Source organism: Streptopelia decaocto (genome assembly GCF_964273445.1).
Source record: "Streptopelia decaocto genome assembly, chromosome: 2".
Classification (NCBI taxonomy): Eukaryota; Metazoa; Chordata; class Aves; order Columbiformes; family Columbidae; genus Streptopelia; species Streptopelia decaocto.
The window spans coordinates 96398340-96419162 of NC_138655.1; positions in this window are offsets into that span (position 1 = coordinate 96398340).

Genomic DNA, 20823 nt, shown 5'->3' on the forward strand with positions numbered 1-20823 from the left:
TTTTCATCCCAAAATAAATGAGATTAAAATGCCCTTTTTCCCAAGTGAACAACTTTATGTATTTTTCTTTTACTTGGCTTTCTACTTCCCTCTGCCTTAAAGTTATTATTTTCACAGGGTGCTCCCTTCTCCCATGGTCTCTGTGATATCTTTTTTCTTCTTCTTCTGCAACTCACTTCTTTTTTTCTTCTTTTGGTCTCAAGAAAAATAAAAGCAAGTAAATTGTTAAAAAGGAAAGAAAAGTATAAAAATCAGGAGGAAGGTGTTGCTTATTTTTTCCCAGACAGCTCAATACAGTTTGGAAGGACAAAAAAAAAAAAAAGAAACACATTTCCTTTTGAAATACTTAAGAGGAAAAAAACCTCATCACTTTTCAATCAGCTCTAACATTTGCACTGATTAACAAGAACATTTGCAAATGCAGGTTAATATTGCATCTCTATGGTATTGTCGTTTCCAAAGTTGCAACGAGTCGTAGCTTCTTTCCCACGTACATTTTGCAACAAGATAAAATGGTTTCCCCCCGCTCTGTGTTTTCTATTTCAGGTGTCACACCGTTCTCCTTTGTTTTAATCCAGGGCAACCTGCACTTGCTTCATGGCACGCCACGTCAGTGCCATCTATACTGTCATCTTTATTTCCTCATTTGTGCTAATAAGGAACGTTTAGGAGCAGCTCCGACTGGGGCACTGCATTAATGAAGCACTAACATTTGTTAAGAGAGAGATTCAGCGATGTTGACAAGTGACTTAGCTGATCAGAGAAGGGCGGTTGGGTTGGAGGGAACCTGTGTTCTTGAAATGTGGGAGGTGAATTATCTCGGTATTCAAAAAAATAAACAGAGACAAGTTTGATGAGTTTAAATTCACAGCAGAGCTTTTTAATATTTCCTGAGGTCCTAATCAAAGAGGCATCTTAACTGGTCCCAAAGGGAAATGAAAGATGAAAGGAGCTGACACTGATGCCCACTCTACCTTGCCTGTCTGCTACTATTTTTTTTCTTCCTTTTTTGCTTGTTACTAAAAATATCTCAATGGGTAAGTATTAGCAGTAGGATATTAATGCAAAGTCACAAACAAAAAATCTATTGCAAAATGTAGCATACCTTTAAAATTTTAACATCTAGTAAATTAAAACTGGGGAAATTGACATAGATCGGATGAAAGAAGATACAGCACCTCTAGCTTATGCCAACTAAAAATAAGAATTATTAATGAAGCTAGGCTTTCTTCTGCTGTGCACATTAATTATTTATGATAATAATACTCTGCACTGCCATATTAAAGAATTTTCTTCACCCAGCTTCCCAGAAAACTCCATCTTCTGAAACCCTCAACATGTTAAAAACCACAAAAGAATGAATTCCTTTCAGTGTATTTATTATACTGGAAGATGAATATAGTCTTGGGTTATTAAACTGGAATGAAAAACACATCTTATTAGAACTTACATGGTGATTTTTATTCTCACTAGTTTCATATAAACTTAATGATGCAGACTGCATTTTTATGCTCATCTATTTTAAAATGGTGCCTGGAGCAAAAAAAGCTTCCATTAATGCCAGTTTGGTATTTCAAATACAATTTGATGTAATTTACTTCAAATATATGTGAACAGAGAAGGATAATGTTGAGAGCATTTTCTGGATTCAGAACTGGGTTAGCTCATGGCAGTGATTTGTTAAAACACAAGTTTTATGAAACAGAGAGAAAATAAAAGGAAAACTAAATTGCTTTTTTTTTTACAAAAAAAGGGTAAAATTAATATCTTTATACAAAGGTAGGACTTTAAAATTATTTTGAATTGACAGAGTTAATTACAGTCCTGAAAATGACAGCATTATTATTATTATTTATAAATCAACAAAAAATGAGACTCATTTAATATGAATATTGGACCACATTTATTTAGAGCTTTTGTATTTGTTGTGATCAATCTACAATAGACTGCGACTGACTTTCTAAAATATATACATTTATTTATTTACAATCCAAGTTTCATGTAACTGTATCTTTTGTAGCACCGTAGGAATATTTCCATCCCTTTTGACCCTATTCCTGCAACACTTATATTTTTTATTTCATGTTATTTGCCTTTTACTGCTATTAGAGTATGTTTTTCTTATTCCAAGATTTATGCTGGCAGAGACACTTGTACTTGAATGCAAACAGCAGTGTCTGCAGGACAGGCTCCTGGGGTATGACAGTGGCAGGGATCTCATGCAAGGAAAAGAGTTTTTGCAGCCAAGGAATTCACAGACAAAAAGTACAGTTTGTGGTAAAAATGTTTGGTTAAAAATGGTAAGGGGGAGTGTGTGTGCGCATTTAATACTATACTATAAATTCACATGCATTACCTGCATATACAGTGTCGCACTTGCAGTGTATGTTGCTGTCTCATGGAAGAGCATCCAGAAACAGAAACCACTACGTCAGGTGCAAAGCACTGGTTTTGCTTTCCTGCTGCAGTCGGGGGATATTCTGGCAGGGGTTTGCATCCCCTGCCACTCTGGGACACCCGCTGTTTCTGTAAGCAAGGAGAAAGCATAGTCATTGTGTCCCTACTTTCATCGGCCTTATATGTTTTTTTGGTTGGTTGGGTTGGCTTGTTTGGGGTTTGTTTTGGTTTGTCTGTTTGTGGGCTTTTTGTTGTTTTGTTTTGATTTGTTTTCTAGGGGTTTTCAGGGGGGGAGGGTGAACCTGAGATCAAGTAAGTAGTTTGAGGGTGTGACTATAAAAGCAGTGGTGATCTCTAGGCACATAACTTCTGTGCCAAGACTTTATGTCTAAATACCCTAGGGCATTTGTTAAAGCTTACAGAATCACAGAATGGCTGGGGTTGGAAGGGACCTCTGGAGATCATCTAGTCCAACCCACCTGGTAAAGCAGGTTCACCTTCACAGATGGTCCAGGCAGGTTTTGAATGTCGCCAGAGAAGGAGACTCCACAACCTCTCTGGGCAGCCTGTTGCAGTGCTCTGTCACCCTCAAAGTAAAGAAGTTTCTCCTCATATTCAGATGGAACCTCCTGTGTTTCACTCTGTGCCCACTGCCCCTCAACCTATCGTTGGGCACCACTGAAAGGAGTCTGGTCCCATCCTCTTGACACCCATCCTTGAGATATTTATAAGCATTGATAAGATTGCCTCTCAGTCTTCTCCAGGCTGAACAGACCCAGCTCTCTCAGTCTTTCAGATGCTTCAGACCCCTAATCATCTTTGTAGCCCTCTGTTACTCGTCCTTATGAATTTCCTGGGCCTTTTTCACACTCTGTCCTCCTGAGGATAAATGCTCCCCTGCTGGAGCTCACTGCGTCATAGCCCATCAGCAGGTAGTCATGGCTCTGCCCTCTTCCCACGGCCTCCTGCGGAAGACCCCAGAAAGTTTGGGCAGCACCTGTTGCCCTGAGTGGGGCTTTTGGGGCTGTTGTTGAAGGGCACGAGTGATGGGTTGCCATCCCCTCTAGGAGAGTCCCTCCAAAAGAGGGGTAAACGGTGGGCTCAACAGTGCAGGGTAGCTAGAGAAGACAACCTGCCCCCTCCCCTCTGCTTGTGATGATAGAGGGTGCCCACCCCAGGGCTAGGGCTCTCCCCTTCTCAGGTGGATTAGAGCCCTTTCTGGATTATTTCCATCAAGGAAATAATAATTGAGGACATTAGTAGGGGAATCCCACAGAAAAATGCTCCTAATTGTTTTTCAGGCAAGGATTGGGCGTGGAGCTGTTTCTAGAGGAAATGTGTCACAACGTCATTTCACAAAGCAATACTAGCTTTATGAATGGCTTCATAAGTTTCAGCATACACATCTGAATTGTTATAAGCAAGATGAATGCTTAAGAAAATTAATGAGCATATTTAGTGTCTAGTAATGGACTCTGTTTGTACTGCCTGTGACAATGTAGAGAACACCACACGTGATCTCATGACTTATACCATTACAAAGATAAAAATTCATCAGCATTTCAAAGTTCCAAGATATGATACGTTTGTTTTTTAAAATCCAGACATTAGATCTCTCAAACCAGCCAACTTCATGACCTGAAATGCATATCTTCATTTGTGCGGTTCTTTACAGATGCGTTATTTATACAAAGGCAGAGGCACAGTCTGTACCAGACAGACGTTTGGTGTGTGCTCAAAAGGAGAGAGGCATTAAGATACATCTTACTATTAAAAAAAAAAAAAAAAGGAAAATTACTACTTGTTTTTTCAATTTAAGATTTCATTTCTGTAGAAAATGTGCCTGTTTTGACACAAGGGTGCCTCTCATGCATCAGTGACAGCATATACAGGCAAGGAGCAGGGGTTGGATCCTGTGCTGGGTCCTGTCCTCTGTTTGCCTGTGCACTTTACAGTGAGGGCAATTCCCAAATCAACAAGTAACCACTGAAGTGTGACAGATTTTCTGCATTCAGTGATTACAGAGCCTTGGGTGTCATAGCTTCGGTGAAAATGCTGGCGGAGACCAGCTGTATTAAAGGAGATTATGCATTAGTACTTCATAGCTCTTGCTGAAAACTGGGTGGTCAGCTTGGGAGATATTTTGGCCTTTTCCAGTTTCTGCCTCTCTGTTTCTGATATAAAAGCAGGACCTCTGCAGCACAGTCTTATCCAGCTGGTATCAGACCGACACAGATATTGAAAGCAGGAGACCTCTCCTTTCATCTTCTCTGAAATGGTCTGGTTTTAGAATTGCTCTTTTCTATGGTGAACCTGAACTCATCATCACTTCTTCATTTGATACTCAGAAAACATCTGTTCAGGCAGGGCAGACTAACAGGTACTTTGAGCTACTGAGTCTTTCAGCTAGTATGAGTTGCACTTCAGTCGTTTGGGTGTTTGGGTCCCAGAACAAGTACAGCAACCATAATTTTTTTTTTTTTTTTTTTTTTTTTGACAAACAGGAATGAAGAGAAAACCAAATAAAACACCGCAGCCATGGAAAGAATCCAGCACTGTTCCACCTTAGATCAGCTATTGCTAAATTAGATCATAAGGGTAATGGGTCAATGTCTCAGCTGACACAAACGAACTTCATTTCACTGTCTCACACAAGCTGAGGTTCTAGCATAACAGCTACACCAATGTCACAAATACTTGCTAGATGTTTCTGATACACTCAACAGCTAGCACCTGTGGGGCTACAGAGCAAAACAAACTCACAGACTTTCACCTGATTTCCTGAAAAATGAAGGCAATATTAAAGGAAACAAAAAAGCCATGTAACATGTACATAAATCAATACTACTAAGCCTTATTTGCTAATATGAGGGAAAGTGTCAGTAATTAGAACATGGGAATGCTCTAAAAAACCATCCATACACAAAACACTTTATCCTTCCATATACTTTGCTAGGTTACTTTGATCCTTTGCATTGTCCCATCCTTCCAGTGAACACCTCCATTGCCCACCAGTCTGGTGGCAGCAGGTGCATGAGCAGTTGCTCAGGCCCATATTGATGCTTTCGTCCCCTAGAAGGTGCCAACCATATCCCAAGATGACATGGAGATAGGAAGCATAAGAGAATCTATGTACCAGGACTTTCTGAGTTTGAAACAAGTGTGAGACTCATAAGTGAAAGTTGATGTTTGCAGTCTGGACTCATCTTCACTTTTTCCACCTTCCTCTCCCATAGCTGTGATGTTTTCAAAAGAACTGGAGAGCAGAGGGCAGTTGCTCTTGGACCTCAGTCAAATCCAATGTCAAATTATAGAGAAGAAGTTGAAACTTGTGGTGCTTCCTTCTGCCCATATGGTTAAATCCTGTACATATAAGGGAAGAGGGTGACATTCAGGTACCAGAATACGGGCAGAAGTCTCTTCCTCCTTCCTGGAAGATAAGCAAAGTGAGAAGTAGATGAAGTGAGAAGTAGCAATGTATCACTGCTAATTTATGGCACTTGAACATTCTGTTGAAACAAACAAACAAACAAGGAACTACTCTGTGATATATTAATGTAAATGAAATTTCAGGTCACCTATATAACGTCTTCACCTTCCCAACAGTAGTTATGTACAGCATATGGCATAGATAGAATGAATGTCTCGCAAATGTAGAAATGGGTTAAAAAATGAATGTTCTGTCCACCCTACTTTACTACTGCTGTGATTTAGTAAAAGACTAGTTGCTGTCAGATCCAGTAATTTGAGACTCATCTTACAACGAAGTATATATGCTGATGAAAAGCTGCTTTAGCAGCAGAGAGACTGCTAATTGTTTGATTATACAGGTCTTCACATTAATGAAGCACTATTCCATGGATTTGGAGCATGGCGTGCAACCAAATTACCACCCCAGCACTCAAGCTGTGAAATCTGATTATTCATTAGCCAGTCAGTGAGTGGTACAAACATCTTTTCTTTTTTCAAACCGTCAAAGGAGAGTGACTGGTTTTTATTCTCCCCACTCTTCCCTTTAAGAATATGAGGGTTTGGACTTTTATCAACGATAGCAGCTTACTCAAGAGTTTAAGGATAAGCCTGTTATATAAAGAGGGCCCCACTTTTCTCCAAACCATGCTCTTCTTGTATAATTTATCCTCTATGTTTACTTAGTCCTGGCCTCCCCTGAGCCTGTCACTAACTGACAATTGTGGTGCACTTAATGAATTGAGAGTAGACTATATCCTCCCTAATTGACAAGAGTTACTAAAAGGCAAGAAATCAAAGTGAGGAAAGCTCACAGTGCATCTGCCTCTACCACTCAGACCCGACTAAGGATGAATGGCTGTGAAGGTAATTTCTAAATTATTGTTATCATCTTTTTATAAACCTTGATTTTTTTTTAAGGGAAAACTCCTCTCTCATGTAAACAAGAGATGAACCAAAAAAAAACCCCCAAACCATTAGATATTATTAGCAGAAAATAGTTCCTTTCCTTTCCTTTCCTTTCCTTTCCTTTCCTTTCCTTTCCTTTCCTTTCCTTTCCTTTCCTTTCCTTTCCTTTCCTTTCCTTTCCTTTCCTTTCCTTTCCTTTCCTTTCCTTTCCTTTCCTTTCCTTTCCTTTCCTTTCCTTTCCTTTCCTTTCCTTTCCTTTCCTTCCTGAATTTCTCTGCCCACAGCAAACCTAACCTAAGGGAGATTCCAGCTACAGCCAGTCTGTTTTGTACAGTGAAGGTAGCTGGGATCAGTTACAAAATGAGCTGAGTGGAAATCCTTCCTCACATGGTGGAGAAGTACTGACATCTCCAGCAAATGGGATTATCTGTAATGAGATTACATACAAAGAGATTAAGATGTGAACTGACACTCCTAGGAGATACAAAAGAGGCTCCTGAGACAACAGAGAAATGAGGTGTCAGAAGCAGAAGGTGGAATTGCTTCCTTGAGAAGGTTTTTCATGATAATGATAATGATCTTACCCGTATAATAGTTTCTTTCATCCAGGAAGATCCCCAAAGAGCTGTACAAATGCCGTACACTAGTTCTTTTCAGACCATCATGGAAATGCTTCCACCTCTGTTTGGAGTACAACAGCTGTTTAACCACATACAACCTGACCTTATAGCAACACTGGGCAAAGAACTATTAAGGTAAAGGCCAATCACAGGGAAAAATTAGGGCACCGAAATATAACTGCATAAATCTCAAGTCTGGACATAGAGTCATTCCACAAAACCATATTTTGTTTTTTGTTTTCATTTCTTTGGTGGTTTTCCCCCTTGTTTTTCACTACTTACATTTACATGCTTAAATAAGAATATTGAATTAGTTCTTTAAATGTTCATTACAGATGCACTGTTTATCTTTTCCAAAAATTGTGTGGAACAATTAAGAGGCCAAAGCAAATAGGAAAAGAACAAAGCTGTTGAGAGTTTTGTTGCATTAAATCTTTGGCACTATGTTTAGGTGCATCTGAATGTGCAGTGCATTGACTGGCCATTGTCAAGCAGACGATTGGCACATTAGACCCACTCTTGTCTGTTGATGGACACTGTTTTAAAAAGGTGACATCTGATATTTGATTGACGAGGTTGTGATGGAAGTCACCACAAACCAGTGCAAATTGAGGAGAGGCTTCTTATATAATGTAACCTATGACTGAGACTGGGGTGGTTCATTTTTCATCTCATAGAACATTGCATTACCTACTGAACCTTTTAACTTATCTTCATAAAGCTGGCTGGCAACAACTTCGTATGAAAAGTCTCAGAATACAGGCAGTAGAAGTTGTCCAGAAGAAAAAAAAGTGAGAGAAGAAAAGCCTCCTGTGCAGACTCATAGCTCACTAGAAGAAATATCTGTACTTCAGGCATGGTTTGAAGACATTAGAGCAGCGTAGGCAATCCTCAGATTGAACTCCTCTTTCTCACTCTCCAAGTGCTAAATTACCACCCTTGTTCTTAGTAGGTTTTATTAGTTTTCTTGTCACTCTTATAAATGGAGTTTAACAGGAAAACAAAATTTATTTAGACAATATGGTCTATATGGCTTTGCAGCTAAACAAATCTCCCTGTCAGATTCTTTCAACTCTCTAGCAAGGAGGATAATGAAACGTTTTACTTGCTCCTCCACTCTCATTTTTGCTCTGCCAGGCAAACCACCAGCACCAATGCCCAAAGGACAACTGGCTTTCAGAGAAGGACTTAGCACTAACCCTGGATATTATTCTTCTCCTTCCAGCCTCCAAGTCTGGAAGCCTAAAGTCAAATTTAATACTTAATCGGTTGCCATGCACCAGGGAACTTCTAACTGCTCACAACAGACCCGACGCAGCATCCTCCAGCGCCATGTCTCTTTCTCTGTGAAGGAGGCCTGGGTCCTGGCCCTGCCTCTGCTAAAGTCTGACAGCCCTGCTGTGACTCTACAGCTCTGAGCAAACCCCTCTGCGGCCCTGTATCCCTGTCTGCAGCATGGATAATAATGCTACTTATCCTGGTAGGGGTGGCTTTTATTTTTCTGGCAGTCATAGTGCACAAAAGAAAAATACAGATCTTCGCGGCATCCCTCAGGCATCACAGACTGTTAAAACCAATACAAATGACAACTATTTTGCCTGCTGCTACTGCCATTGGTAACCTACTACCAGGCTCCTGAGACTGTTGTGCACATGGGAGATCTCTTCTCCTTTTCCACACACTTATTGATGCTCTTTTTTTTTTTTTTTTTTAATGAAGTTTTCAGGTACCAAGATTAGGTCTCTAAAGACACTTAGAATCATAGAATCATTCTGGTTGGAAGAGACCGTTAATATCATCTAGTCCAACCATAACCTAACTCTAGCACTAATCTATGTCCCTAAGAATCTCATCTATATGGCTTTTAAACACCTCCAGGGATGGTGACTCAACCAATTCCCTGGGCAGCTTTGTACACTTGTTCACTGTACACTTGTTCACTGTGCACTTGCCAGTGTGACCATGTAATTTTAGGGGCTTTTCCCTCTAACTTTATAGTATCACATTGGCAGAAGCCTTAGGTTTTACTCACTTGTCCTGGAACAAAGCTACTTTGACTGAGGTATCTTGGTTTACATGGGCGGCACATCCACACTCCTGACATTGCTTGTTTGCTGCCACAGGCTGTAGCTACCTAAGGAAGGTTTTGCTCACCTAACCATCCTGACAAGGTCCACCCTAGGACTTGGCATGGGCTAATATCTGGCTATAAGCTTCCCTGTGCTTTAGGACTTCTCCAGGAGGAAGTGGACGGGGATACCTACCCCTTGCCTTGTACAGTTTGGTGAGCATCCGAGGCAGGGTGTATACCACAGCCCTCAAGTGCACCATCAGCTGTCCTGCCCTGGCTCAGCACTGCTCCCACCCTGCCTCAGTAAGCAGCTATTCCTGGCAAAACCCACCGTGTCCCAGTGTGGACAGGAATCCATTACCCACTGAAGATGGTCCTGCTTATCGCTCTTGCTCTGCAGCGTTCAATGATTTTGATTTCTGTCTGGGCTACTGACAAGTGCTTCCAGTCCAAAGCAAGAAATCCAGCAGCTTTCATCACCCGTACAGAAGCTTTCATTTTAAAAATAGTGCCTTTCAATGTCAGCTTGGCCAACAGCTGCTTCTAGAAGATTAGAGCTTTTCACTGCCTTCTCTGGCAACCCAGATGGATTTGTTTGCCTAGTTTACATTGCACTGCATTGTTCAGCTATCTGTAAGCGTGATCAGTGCTGGCTTCCAATATTTCAAAGCCTGTGGCATCATCATCATCATCTAATACCAATTATGGGTGAAAAAAAGCCTCTTCCAAGTAGCAGCTGTTGAGTTTGGGAGGGGCAGCGTGGTACCCTTTGTGCTTGCTCATTTAATCAGCAAGATGAGAGGTATTGGTGCTCACCTGACACAGCACTTCTAAGACAAGATACTACATCTGATCTGTTTCCAGGATTTTCCTGGGTACCTATCCCAACAGTGCCTGCAGTGACATTTCTGTATCAGGATTATCACAGCTTCCCAGGAGTATCCAAGATGGCAAGAATATTTTTTCCTGACTGGCTTCATGTGTTTTTCATGTCAGCTCCACACCACCCTACACCACGTTGTGCTGAAAGTAAATGAGCATAGCATGAGCTGATGCACAATCGTCTGAGAACAGAAAAGTTACATTGGAGGTCGTAAAAACCTTTGCATGCTTCGGCTTCTTCCTCCAAGCAGTCTTACAGTATGACAAACATGTACTTAGAAGTCTCCTGCCACACATTCAAGGAGGACAAACAAGCACAGACTGCCAGATCCCCCAAAAAACTTCTATGTTTTTGTGCCTGCAGCTCAGCAGCTAAGTCAATACATTAAGCACCACCACCAGCGGTTTGGTTTTTCGGAGCTGCTGAGCACTCACAAGTCCCAGAGACATCACGTACAGATTCTCTCTGCTCAGCTTCTTTTCCAAAAGTTTTCACAGCTTTGTTATTATCCTGCTTCTTCCCTAGTCTGCATTAATTTGTGAGCGCTGACATATGTACTTCACTGTACAGCACAAAGTCCACTCGTTCTGCAGAAAGTCCATGACAGATCAAAATGCCTGTAACAATACCGATTTTCCCTGGATTCAATTTATGTCACAACAAAGCTCTTCATGAGCCACTTGGCAGCAACATTGTTCAGTCAAGAAAACATTCCTTAACTTGGGGACAATAAACAGCCCTATTACATATGCTGCCATTTTTTGCTTTGTTTTATTCACAAGACCTTGAACACAACAATATCAGTTTCTCTGTGATTCTTCATTTTTCTCATTATTTCCAGCTATTAGGAATAGTTCATTTCCACCTGCAAATCAACTGTTTGCATGTATATACACGCAAAGCACCATCTATTTTGCACAGGCAAACGCAAGCTGTGAAGAAAACACTTGAGCACTGGTTATACAGACCTTAAATAAGTGCAGCCCACAAAGAGAGATTATAATTTTGGATAGGAACCAGTGTTCAATCTGGGGTAACATTTGCACTGCCAGATGTCATAAAACTTGCTATTCCACATTCCTTATGCTGAAAAGTGCTACATCTGGCTCAGGAACACATCAAAGGCTATGTCTACACAGCATTTTGCAGGCAGTCTCAAGCTTGATCTGACCACACGCCAAGCCAGTGAAGAACCATGTGGCCACACCAGTGTGGTGCCAAACCCCAGAGAATCTGCCCAGTTGAGAAAAAGTGTGTATGAGAACAGTCAGAGTTCAAAGCAAGTGTCTGCCTCCCTGCAAAAAAAAATGGCTGTAGACAGACCAGGCTCAATTATTCAGGAAACCTCCATGGGGTTTTAGACTTAACCTTCTCCATCTACCTGGCTGGTAGCAAAAGTAAGGAAGTTTCTTTGCATGCATCAATAGCTTTCTCTAAAATCCATTGCTACAATTACAAAACATGCTTTTGTGAAGAGCCAGGAGAGCTTGATGGACAGGTACCTGCTTCATGAGAGCCCACTCAGGAGGACCCACACATCATAGCAGTCTGGGACATACAGCCTCTGTTCAAAGCAGCAGAAATATTTAGGGTCTTTGAAAGTCTTTGTCCAGGACCTCTCAATTATTTGCATGCTGAAGCCTTTCACCTGTTTTGGAAGCAGACTATTTTTTCAGAAGTTCAGGTAGTATTCAAGGTTGGTTGCTGAAAAATTATCGACAGCTGACATATGAAAAGTTGGACTGTGATGAGCCAGAACAAATTTGGTGTGGATGATCCAATCTTCACCATAGCTAAATTACTATTAATCTTCTTCAAAAAAAAGTGTATTCCAAAACTCAATCCTATTAGTTTAATAAAAGATGTAATAGTTATGATTTATACAAGTTCAGTTACCACATAATATCAGGCAGACTTTATTTATCACCTATTTCCATGTGTTTGCAAGGCAGTTCGAGTTTTCCTTTTCCTCACAGTTAACTGCATTTAGACAGAAGTCAAAAGCCTGTTTAAAACATGAGAGAAGCACTGAAGATGCACAGAAGCAAAATGGTGCCATGCCCTCAGTTTCGTCATGCATTGAGGCAGATGCCAGCCCTGAAGCAGATGGGAAATGTCAGCTTCTGATGCTATTTCATGGGGTCTGCTCATGTCAGTGATGGACTCCAACAGCTTGAGATCCACCTGAGCTCTGGTGATCTTTCTCCAGTGCTCCCTTCATGGAGGGATGAACCTTATCCTCCACTTCGATGCATTGTCCAAATGCATGCCATGCACTTTGTAATTGCTTGTAGAAAAACAGTGACCCTGACCCAAAACCACTTTCTGTGTGAATGCAAACCATGAAACACCAGCCAGATGGGTGACAGTTGAAGGTCCATAGTGAAGATATCATGGCTTTCCAGGCAATGAAATGTAGTATTTCCTAGTTTCTGAGGAGGAAAGTTGACGGTCTGATTTCCCCACCTGTGTTTAGGAATGGACATTTTGCCTGGTGAAATAAGCTTGGTGTGTGGGTTTGTTTATGCAGACTTGAGCATAACTTGTTTCCTCGGGTGAGAGCTTTTTGCCCAGATTTAGACAGTACAAATACATGTGATTTACAATTAATTCAGTGGGAAGTCAGCATCTGGATCTGCAGTATTTCAAATTATTGCTTCACACTGTGAATGACGTGCCTCAGCTTTTGAAGTGTTTCGTGTGAGATACCCAAAGGAAATTTTCAGACTACTGAGTTATCGTTACTGGGCTACTGCAACTAGTATCTGTCTTAACATTTCACTGCAATGAGGTAATATTTAAGTTACCACCGAGGAGTGTGTTGCAATACCTCCTTAAGCCAAAGGGTGGGTGAGCACAAGATACAGTTTCAAATTTTGTCACTCCAGGGATGGATTTTGCAAGTGGTCTATTTCTCCTCCCACACAACCACCCGGAGACACAGGATAATATAACTTGTACATCTCTCTGGCATAACGTGGCTACCAGCTATCATAAAACTCAGGGCAAGATTTTACTGACCAAACCTTTTGGAAATGTGACATTCCCAAGGAAAACCTCAGTACAACAGAGGCAGCAGAAAGGAAGCAGAGTAGTTTTGTTTTTCACCACTAGCGTTCCACTGTCACCTCTCCCATATAGTGCAAATCTAAGGCCCCTAAAAGCAGCATCTAGCAACATGTTACCATAGAGAACGACTGTTGAGGGTGACACTGAACAGTCTGTGCCTGTATTACACTGGTGGGACACTCCTTCTAAGGCAGATGTGCAGTAATTTCTACCAGTTCCAGCAAAGTCCCAGCAAGCACTGGTGATGCAAACAGGCAAGAGACATCTTTGAAGAAATAGAGGGTACATCAAGGAAGTTTGGCCACGCTTTACAGTCATCTTCTGGTAATTTTCTCTGAGATAGGGAGACCAAGCATGCTAGCACCTCAAAATTGCTGCCTCCGGTAAGACAGCCCCAGTGCTTCCCAACCTGGGACCAGCAATGAGGTTCTGAATCTGGATTTCCTGAACTAAAAGTGTCTTAGAAGTGTCAGAGATTCCCTGTTTTTTTCAGGGATAAGGGCTTCTCTGGACAAGCAGAATCCCTCTCATGCAGTGAAAGACCTCTTGAAGTAATGGAAGACCTTTTGAGGTCTAGGAAGAGGAAAGGGGCTTTTTGCTTCTGTTTATGAGGAAGGAAAAGGAAAGACTACTTGAATGGTATTCTTTATTTGTCTCTGGCAAGTAAGGAGTGAGATCCTCTTGGACAACTCTAAGCAGAAGACAGCTCTAGTTATATGATACCATATAATAAGTCGATCTGCTACACAGGAAGTTATGTTCAATAGGTATTTACAAATGTAATTTCTTTCTTTAGTTCTTTTCCATCAGGATAAATGTGATGAACTTCAAGAGGTATGAAGTTGGGAGAGTAGGAACAAAAGAAATATAGATGAGTTTCAAGGTAAAAAAGTACACTCCATCTTCAATTCACTTAGCTCAAGTACTCTATGAATATCTGAACAGCTGGTGATTTTGCATATTGTATCATCTGCACCATGGTATGGAGGTAGAGGGATATGTATAATAACAACAGGCTTTGGGGCTTAACTGAGAATTGCCCAGGATTTTGTTGATATAAATCAGCTATCTTAGTATAAGGGTAGGTTTTATACCAAAGTTTTCACTTTTTGTATTTGAATTTTTCATTACAATGCTGGTTATTATGATTTCTTTTTAAAGAAAAAAGCAAGTCATCTCTCCAATAGAAACAAGAACAATGCCTCTTATTGGAGTTCCATGAATTCACTTCAATGTCATTTGAAAGACTCCTGAAGAGTCAAGTTGCTTGGTTTCTATGAAACAGCCCAGGAGTCTCTCTCTGTCCAGCTCACGCAGCTAAGTTAAGCTCTTATTAAACTCAGTTGTTATTTTTCTAACAGATTCTTAATTACTGTTTTTTGAAGCAACAATTATCCCACGCTTCGCATTCTCTTTGTTTCTCCACCTCTTCGCGCGGTGCAAGCATGTGGGCAAAGAGTGGGAGGCTCCAAGAGCCCAAGCAATTGAAAATTGATGTGGCACTTTAAAATAAAGGAATGATCCTTATTATAAAAGGGGAAAAACAAAGTAGCACACTGAGATAAACAAAGACACACAGACAATGCAAGGAAAATAATATTAGCAGATGTTGAGCCAGCCGTTAATGATCTGTTTTATATTTAAATCTATTGCTTGAATGTTGGAGCCAGAACACCAAGGAGCGAGAAAGAAGCCTGGCAGCAGCCATGCACTTCACTTTTATTGCTCTGACTCCAATCATTGATGTTGTCTTTTTAAGTTATCAATATAATTTTTTTGCATGCAAGTTGAGTGCTGAATGAGAAGCAGAGCTGATGGCACTGGGAGAGGGAAGGGCTCTCATTGCAGACCGAGCACAGCAAACCTCCCCATGCACCCAGCCTGCTGCAGCTCCTCAGAGGAACAGTGCTCAGGGCTTGTAGGACTTGGACCAAGCCCTTTGCACACACGTTGTGAAGAAGCCACACAGGAGGTCAGATATGGCTTGCAAGAGGCAGACAGGCCTGAGGAAATGAGAAGGGAAAGGCTATACATTCGGCTTGTAACTGACCTCCTAAACCATGCACTGTCTGTGTTTCATCATCCCTTGCAAGGACACCTGCACTGCACACCTCGGAGTCATTTTGGGTAAAAACATGGGGCTGCAGCACTCTCTGCCGGGAGAGGTGGCCAGATGAGCTGCCACTTGGTTGCCTGCACTTAGGGCAGTGGGGTGAGCTTCCCAAGAGGAAAACCTGCCTGATACTCTCAACGCCATCCATACAGCAGAAGGACCTGTCCCCAGGCAGGGCCTGCCAGTGCCACCAGGAGCAGTGACAGCTTCCCCTTGCTCATGCTGAGCACAGGCTCATTCACCACATGGCAAGACCAGAACTTCTTGCCCTGTTGCTTTCTGACCTGCCTCTCTAGCACCCACCGCTTGCCAGAGCCAAACCTTCCCTGCTGCTCCTGTAAGCCTTGACTGAGCCAACAGACCCAAGATATTCCCAAAATCATAACCGAACCCTAAAACCAAGGTGTTGCTGAAGAGGTGTTACCTCACATCTGCAATGAGCTACTCCCCGGCACTATTTTGGCATGGCGGGCAGGCCGACAGAGAGAACATCACTGCTTTTGAGACCTGTACAGCTTGTGCCAGGTGACAGACACTACGGCTGCCTTTTATACCAATTCCTTTCCTCCCAAAGGATACCTCCGTTTTCAGCAACAGACCACACCAGACACACTTATTGCAAAGCAACAAGATGGATAAAAGCTGGAGGGAGAAAAGCTCCCTCATGTGCTGTTCAGTCAGGGTCAAACATTCAATTGCAAATCTGCAAGCAGCTACAGAAGAACAAAATGTCATAATATCATCTCAAGATCAAACTTCAGCTAATTTAAGCAACATCAGAGAGAGCTGGATCTCATTTCATGCTGCAGCAAGACCCCTCCTGAGACCAAACCTCTCCCCAACACCTCCTGCACTCCTGTGAGAAGGAAATCAGGTGTGTGGGTCTGCATGGGTATACAGCACCCTTTGCTTAAGTCCTTGCTCATGGCGTGGGGACCTGGGACCTGACGCATCCTGCGGTGTGCACCAGCCATTTGGACTGGACACATCCAAAGGAGACAGTCAGCTTGGCTGCTCTTCCAGGGCTGGGTTTCTTGATTTATGCCAGATTTTCTTGCTTTAAGTTCCCTCTTGCCTTGCATGAGATGGTTGCTGTGTCCTCTCTCCTGGAATAGCTCCTAGTTATTGGCCATCTCCTCCTCTCCTTTATATTTGAATTTTCATTTGCATTCATTTGCATGGTTTCTACCTTTCAGGGTGGTATTTCCTGCTTGTACTATTTTCAGGACTTTGGTAAAACTTCATAAATCACCACTCCTGAGGAACAAGTACTACCCAAACAATCTGTTAGTACCACAGTTGTCTGCTTGCTGTCAGCCTGACATAGACAGAGAATGTGATATGTAAACACAATAGAAGAAAAAAAAAAAAAACAACAACTAAATGGAAAGAGCATTGCTTCATCGTTTTCCCCTGTGTTTCTTGGTATCTAGAGGAAGGGCACTGGGCTGCTCACAGCTTTTGACCCAGCTCTAGACCACCAGGATCAGAGACTGCTGTTGTCAACTACCTTCTCTTCTTCCCGTGGGATGTTCTCACTAGATCCTTTTAGGATCAACTAGATACTGGTTCACCATTACATTATTGGATTTATCAGGCTGTATGACTCTCTTATGTTACTATGACTGTAATCAAAATATCGTCACAATCTATTATTTATACCAATAATTCATACCAACCACTACCTAACTTAGAGTAATAATACAGTTGCTTTTAGGTTATTTAAAATAGAAAAATTTAATCCATTTTACTTGTGCTGTACTAATTTTAGATCAGCGCATGTTTTGCAGTTAAGACAGGACATTTTCATCCAAGACATGCTCTGGTTGCAACAAGAGTTGGTGCAACTTCCACAGCTTCTGCTTCACTGCTCATCGAGCTGGACCAACACAGGCCTCTGTGGCATGACTGTCCTCTGAACCGATCAAAATGGATCAAGCATTAAGCACTTTGTAGATGCCTACTGTGACATTACAGATACTTTTAGCCATCACACTTGAGATCTCACAACCAAAAGGTACCAAGTTTGGTTTTAAAAAAAATAATAATAATTAGTCATTATATAGTTTTTGTTAATACTCATTTTACCATGTTTTGACATCCGTAACAACCCTGATGTTAGTGGCCCAGAATCGTCTTCAAGCTAAAGGTCATTTCAGTCACCTGGATCGAATGAGGAATCTCTTAATACTGACCTTCTCCCACTTTACTGGAGCTCCCCCATTTTTCAAAGACAAGAAAGGCTCAACCAACCCTTTAAAAGGACTTAAGTTCGAGTTATATAAAACTGCTAATTTAAAAATATTGAACTATTTTTGATGTTTTTAAAATCTAGCAACACCACTTCTGACCTTACATGTATATTCTAACAGCCCAGAAAAATCAGACACACAGGTCTTTGGTATATCCTTTTCCATTGCCTGCTAGATGTCTGTGTTTGCAATTATCTCCCAGCAAACAGTCGTGTAAAGTCAAAGAAAACAGAAAGCAGATCTGTGCTTTCAGTCTTGCACTCACCACACTTCAGTAACACATTGCCTTGCAAGTCACTATTGTGAATGCTTAACATTTGGTGGTGAACAATTATGACAACATTACTATATCCATTATATATTAATAACAGATGTGTGTGTATCCTATTTTTTCTTCCCTTCCTCTCCTCCCTTCACCTTTTCATGATAATTAACAAGGCAATAAACATGTAAAACTTAAAAACCACAGACATAGAAAACTGATAAAGGCCTTCGAAATGATACCAAGGAAAAAAAAGAATCAGTGAACCAGAAGAACATATAAAGTTATTGCTGTTGAGCAGTGCAGAGAGCACAAAAATTTAAATAATAATAAATAACAAGGGCAGGTTAGTTTTCCAGCAAGAGCTAAATCCGAGATGAGCTGAGCTAACATAAACAACTGACGTTACGATGTAAATGAAGGGATGGATTCCTTACATGGGAATAATAGATGTTGTTCAGGTTTATGGGGTGGGGGAAGGAGCCATAGTGTTTAAGGTGCTCAAACATCCAGACGTGTGGCCAGCTACACCCAGTGCAGTGGGACAGCCAGGGCTCCCACCCAGCCTGGCTCATGAGGACCAGGTCCTCCAGCAGCCCACGTGCCTCTGACAGCACTCCGCGATTAACAAAGTGCGACAATAAATGGTGGAACAGTGCGAGGGAAAATTCAGTCTACACTGTGAAAATGGGAATAACCGAAGAGAGGAATGGGCTTTTGAGGAACTCTGCTGTGACTATAAGTGTTAGCTTCATCTGCTTCATTAGCTACTGCACTGCCACCTCATCCTCAAGTGTACGTGCACTTGCACGCGGACACGCCAGCACACACAAGCCTGTGTTTCCCGCCAGATGAAAGCAGGAGTTCCTGGATAAAGTACATACACTGAGGCCTTAAGAATGGTTTAATGAACCATCATGACTAAATTTGGCAAGATTTCCTGCCTGTCTTCTTTTCTGTACCTCAGACTGTTTTGATCTATTTGTGAGAAATTTCGTTTTGGCAAGTGAAAGTCCTTTATCACTGCCAGTGGTTAATCTGCACTGTGACACATTCATTCAACCAGAGAAAATCCAATATTGACATTTGTACCTTGGGGGAAAAAGAGGTTAAATGCTGGGTGTAAAATAAACTCCTGGACTATGTCAAGCAAGCATATAATATCTATATCATGTGTAGGCATGTTTCTTTCCCTGAGAACTCAGATGTAGCTTGATCACATCTGGGCTCCACTATTATTCCACATAATCGGTCAAATGGATGCTGTTGCACAACATCTGGAAGCATCTCTGATAGCCCAACTCAGCTGCTTCAGCATTTAGGTGGTTTATGGAGAACTGACTGTTCACATGCTACTAAATCTCTTCCTTGTTTCCACCTGCTAAATAGTACTAAAAGGCATCTTCAAACACATTAATTTCCTCTGTAAGCAATTAGTGTCTTGGCTGCAAGGATGTTTTGCAGTTTCTGGTAAGAAGGAGATGGTCTGTGTGGCCAGACATTCACACATGGGAAGGACTGACCCCCCGAGTCTCACTGAAACATATTGTCACTGTTAATCATTTCCACTGCCACTGTGCCTGAGAGTCAGCCAAAAAACCGAAACCCTATTGCACAAAGCAGGGTACAAACACACAGTGTTGTGAGGCCCTGGGTCCAAATGGTTCACAGCCTGAGAAGCCCTCATTACCCTTTTCCCATCTATTTTTAATTCGTTTGTTTGATTTCTAGAGCTGGGTTTAAAAGTTCTGAAGTCTGCTACCTTTGCATCCATCATGCAACACCTTTATCCATGAACTGTCTCACTGTTTTCAGGAGACCTATTTCACAGATTTACATGCTATTTTTTTAGGCACACATATACATACATTTGGGTAGGTATGTATATTCTCTATTTCAAATTATACACAGACATAAATATGTTGGTCTAGAGAATATTTCCCAGAGAAGGATCAGAGCATACAGTATTAAATTCTCTCCAAAACTAACTGTGCTTTGTCTTGGGTGGGGGGCGGGGGTTGAGTGCATCCACTACGCTAGTGCTGCTGAAAATAAGCATAACTTCTCAAAGGCTGTTTGTCAACATGAACAAAGCTCTCAAGATAATCTTGCAACAATTCTCAAAGTTGGATGGTTTTTAGGCTGTGATTAAGCCTTGTAAAACTTTTCACTTAACTTAAAAACTTCTGAATGATTAAATGACTTTTATTATACTTTGTCATTAAAAAGAATACGGTGGAAAAGTTGGAAGCAACCTGTGTTTCAGATTTAACCAAGTTTAGACAGAAATCTGAGAACCAGACAGAGCTGGAAATAAACCACTATTGCCAGTTATTTTGACTGCCGACAAGCAGAAACTAGGAACCTTCATACAAAGCTAACTTTTAAAATCTTTTAACTTCTTCTTTCCCTTTTATCTAGAACTTCACCCTTTACCAGTGAGCCGAACCAAAATGATGATGCTATCACCAGACTGTCTGGTGAGCCTAAACCTGCATTGCTTGCCTAAAAAATTCTTTACATTTGCTGAGGCCAGTGCTACTCATATATAGCACAGAAGGATTTAACCTATGACAAAGAACATAGAGCCAGGAATGGCATTGTGACAACTATGTTTTCCTGATACAGTAATTTTGCTTACAGAGATAACAAAAGAAAGCGAGGTGAGCGTCAGGATAACTGCTAAACTCAGATGCAGAACAAATGATTAAAAAGACCCTTTCACAGCTGTAAATTTTATTTCCATAACAAGGAAGACACCAGCCACACAGAGGTGGAG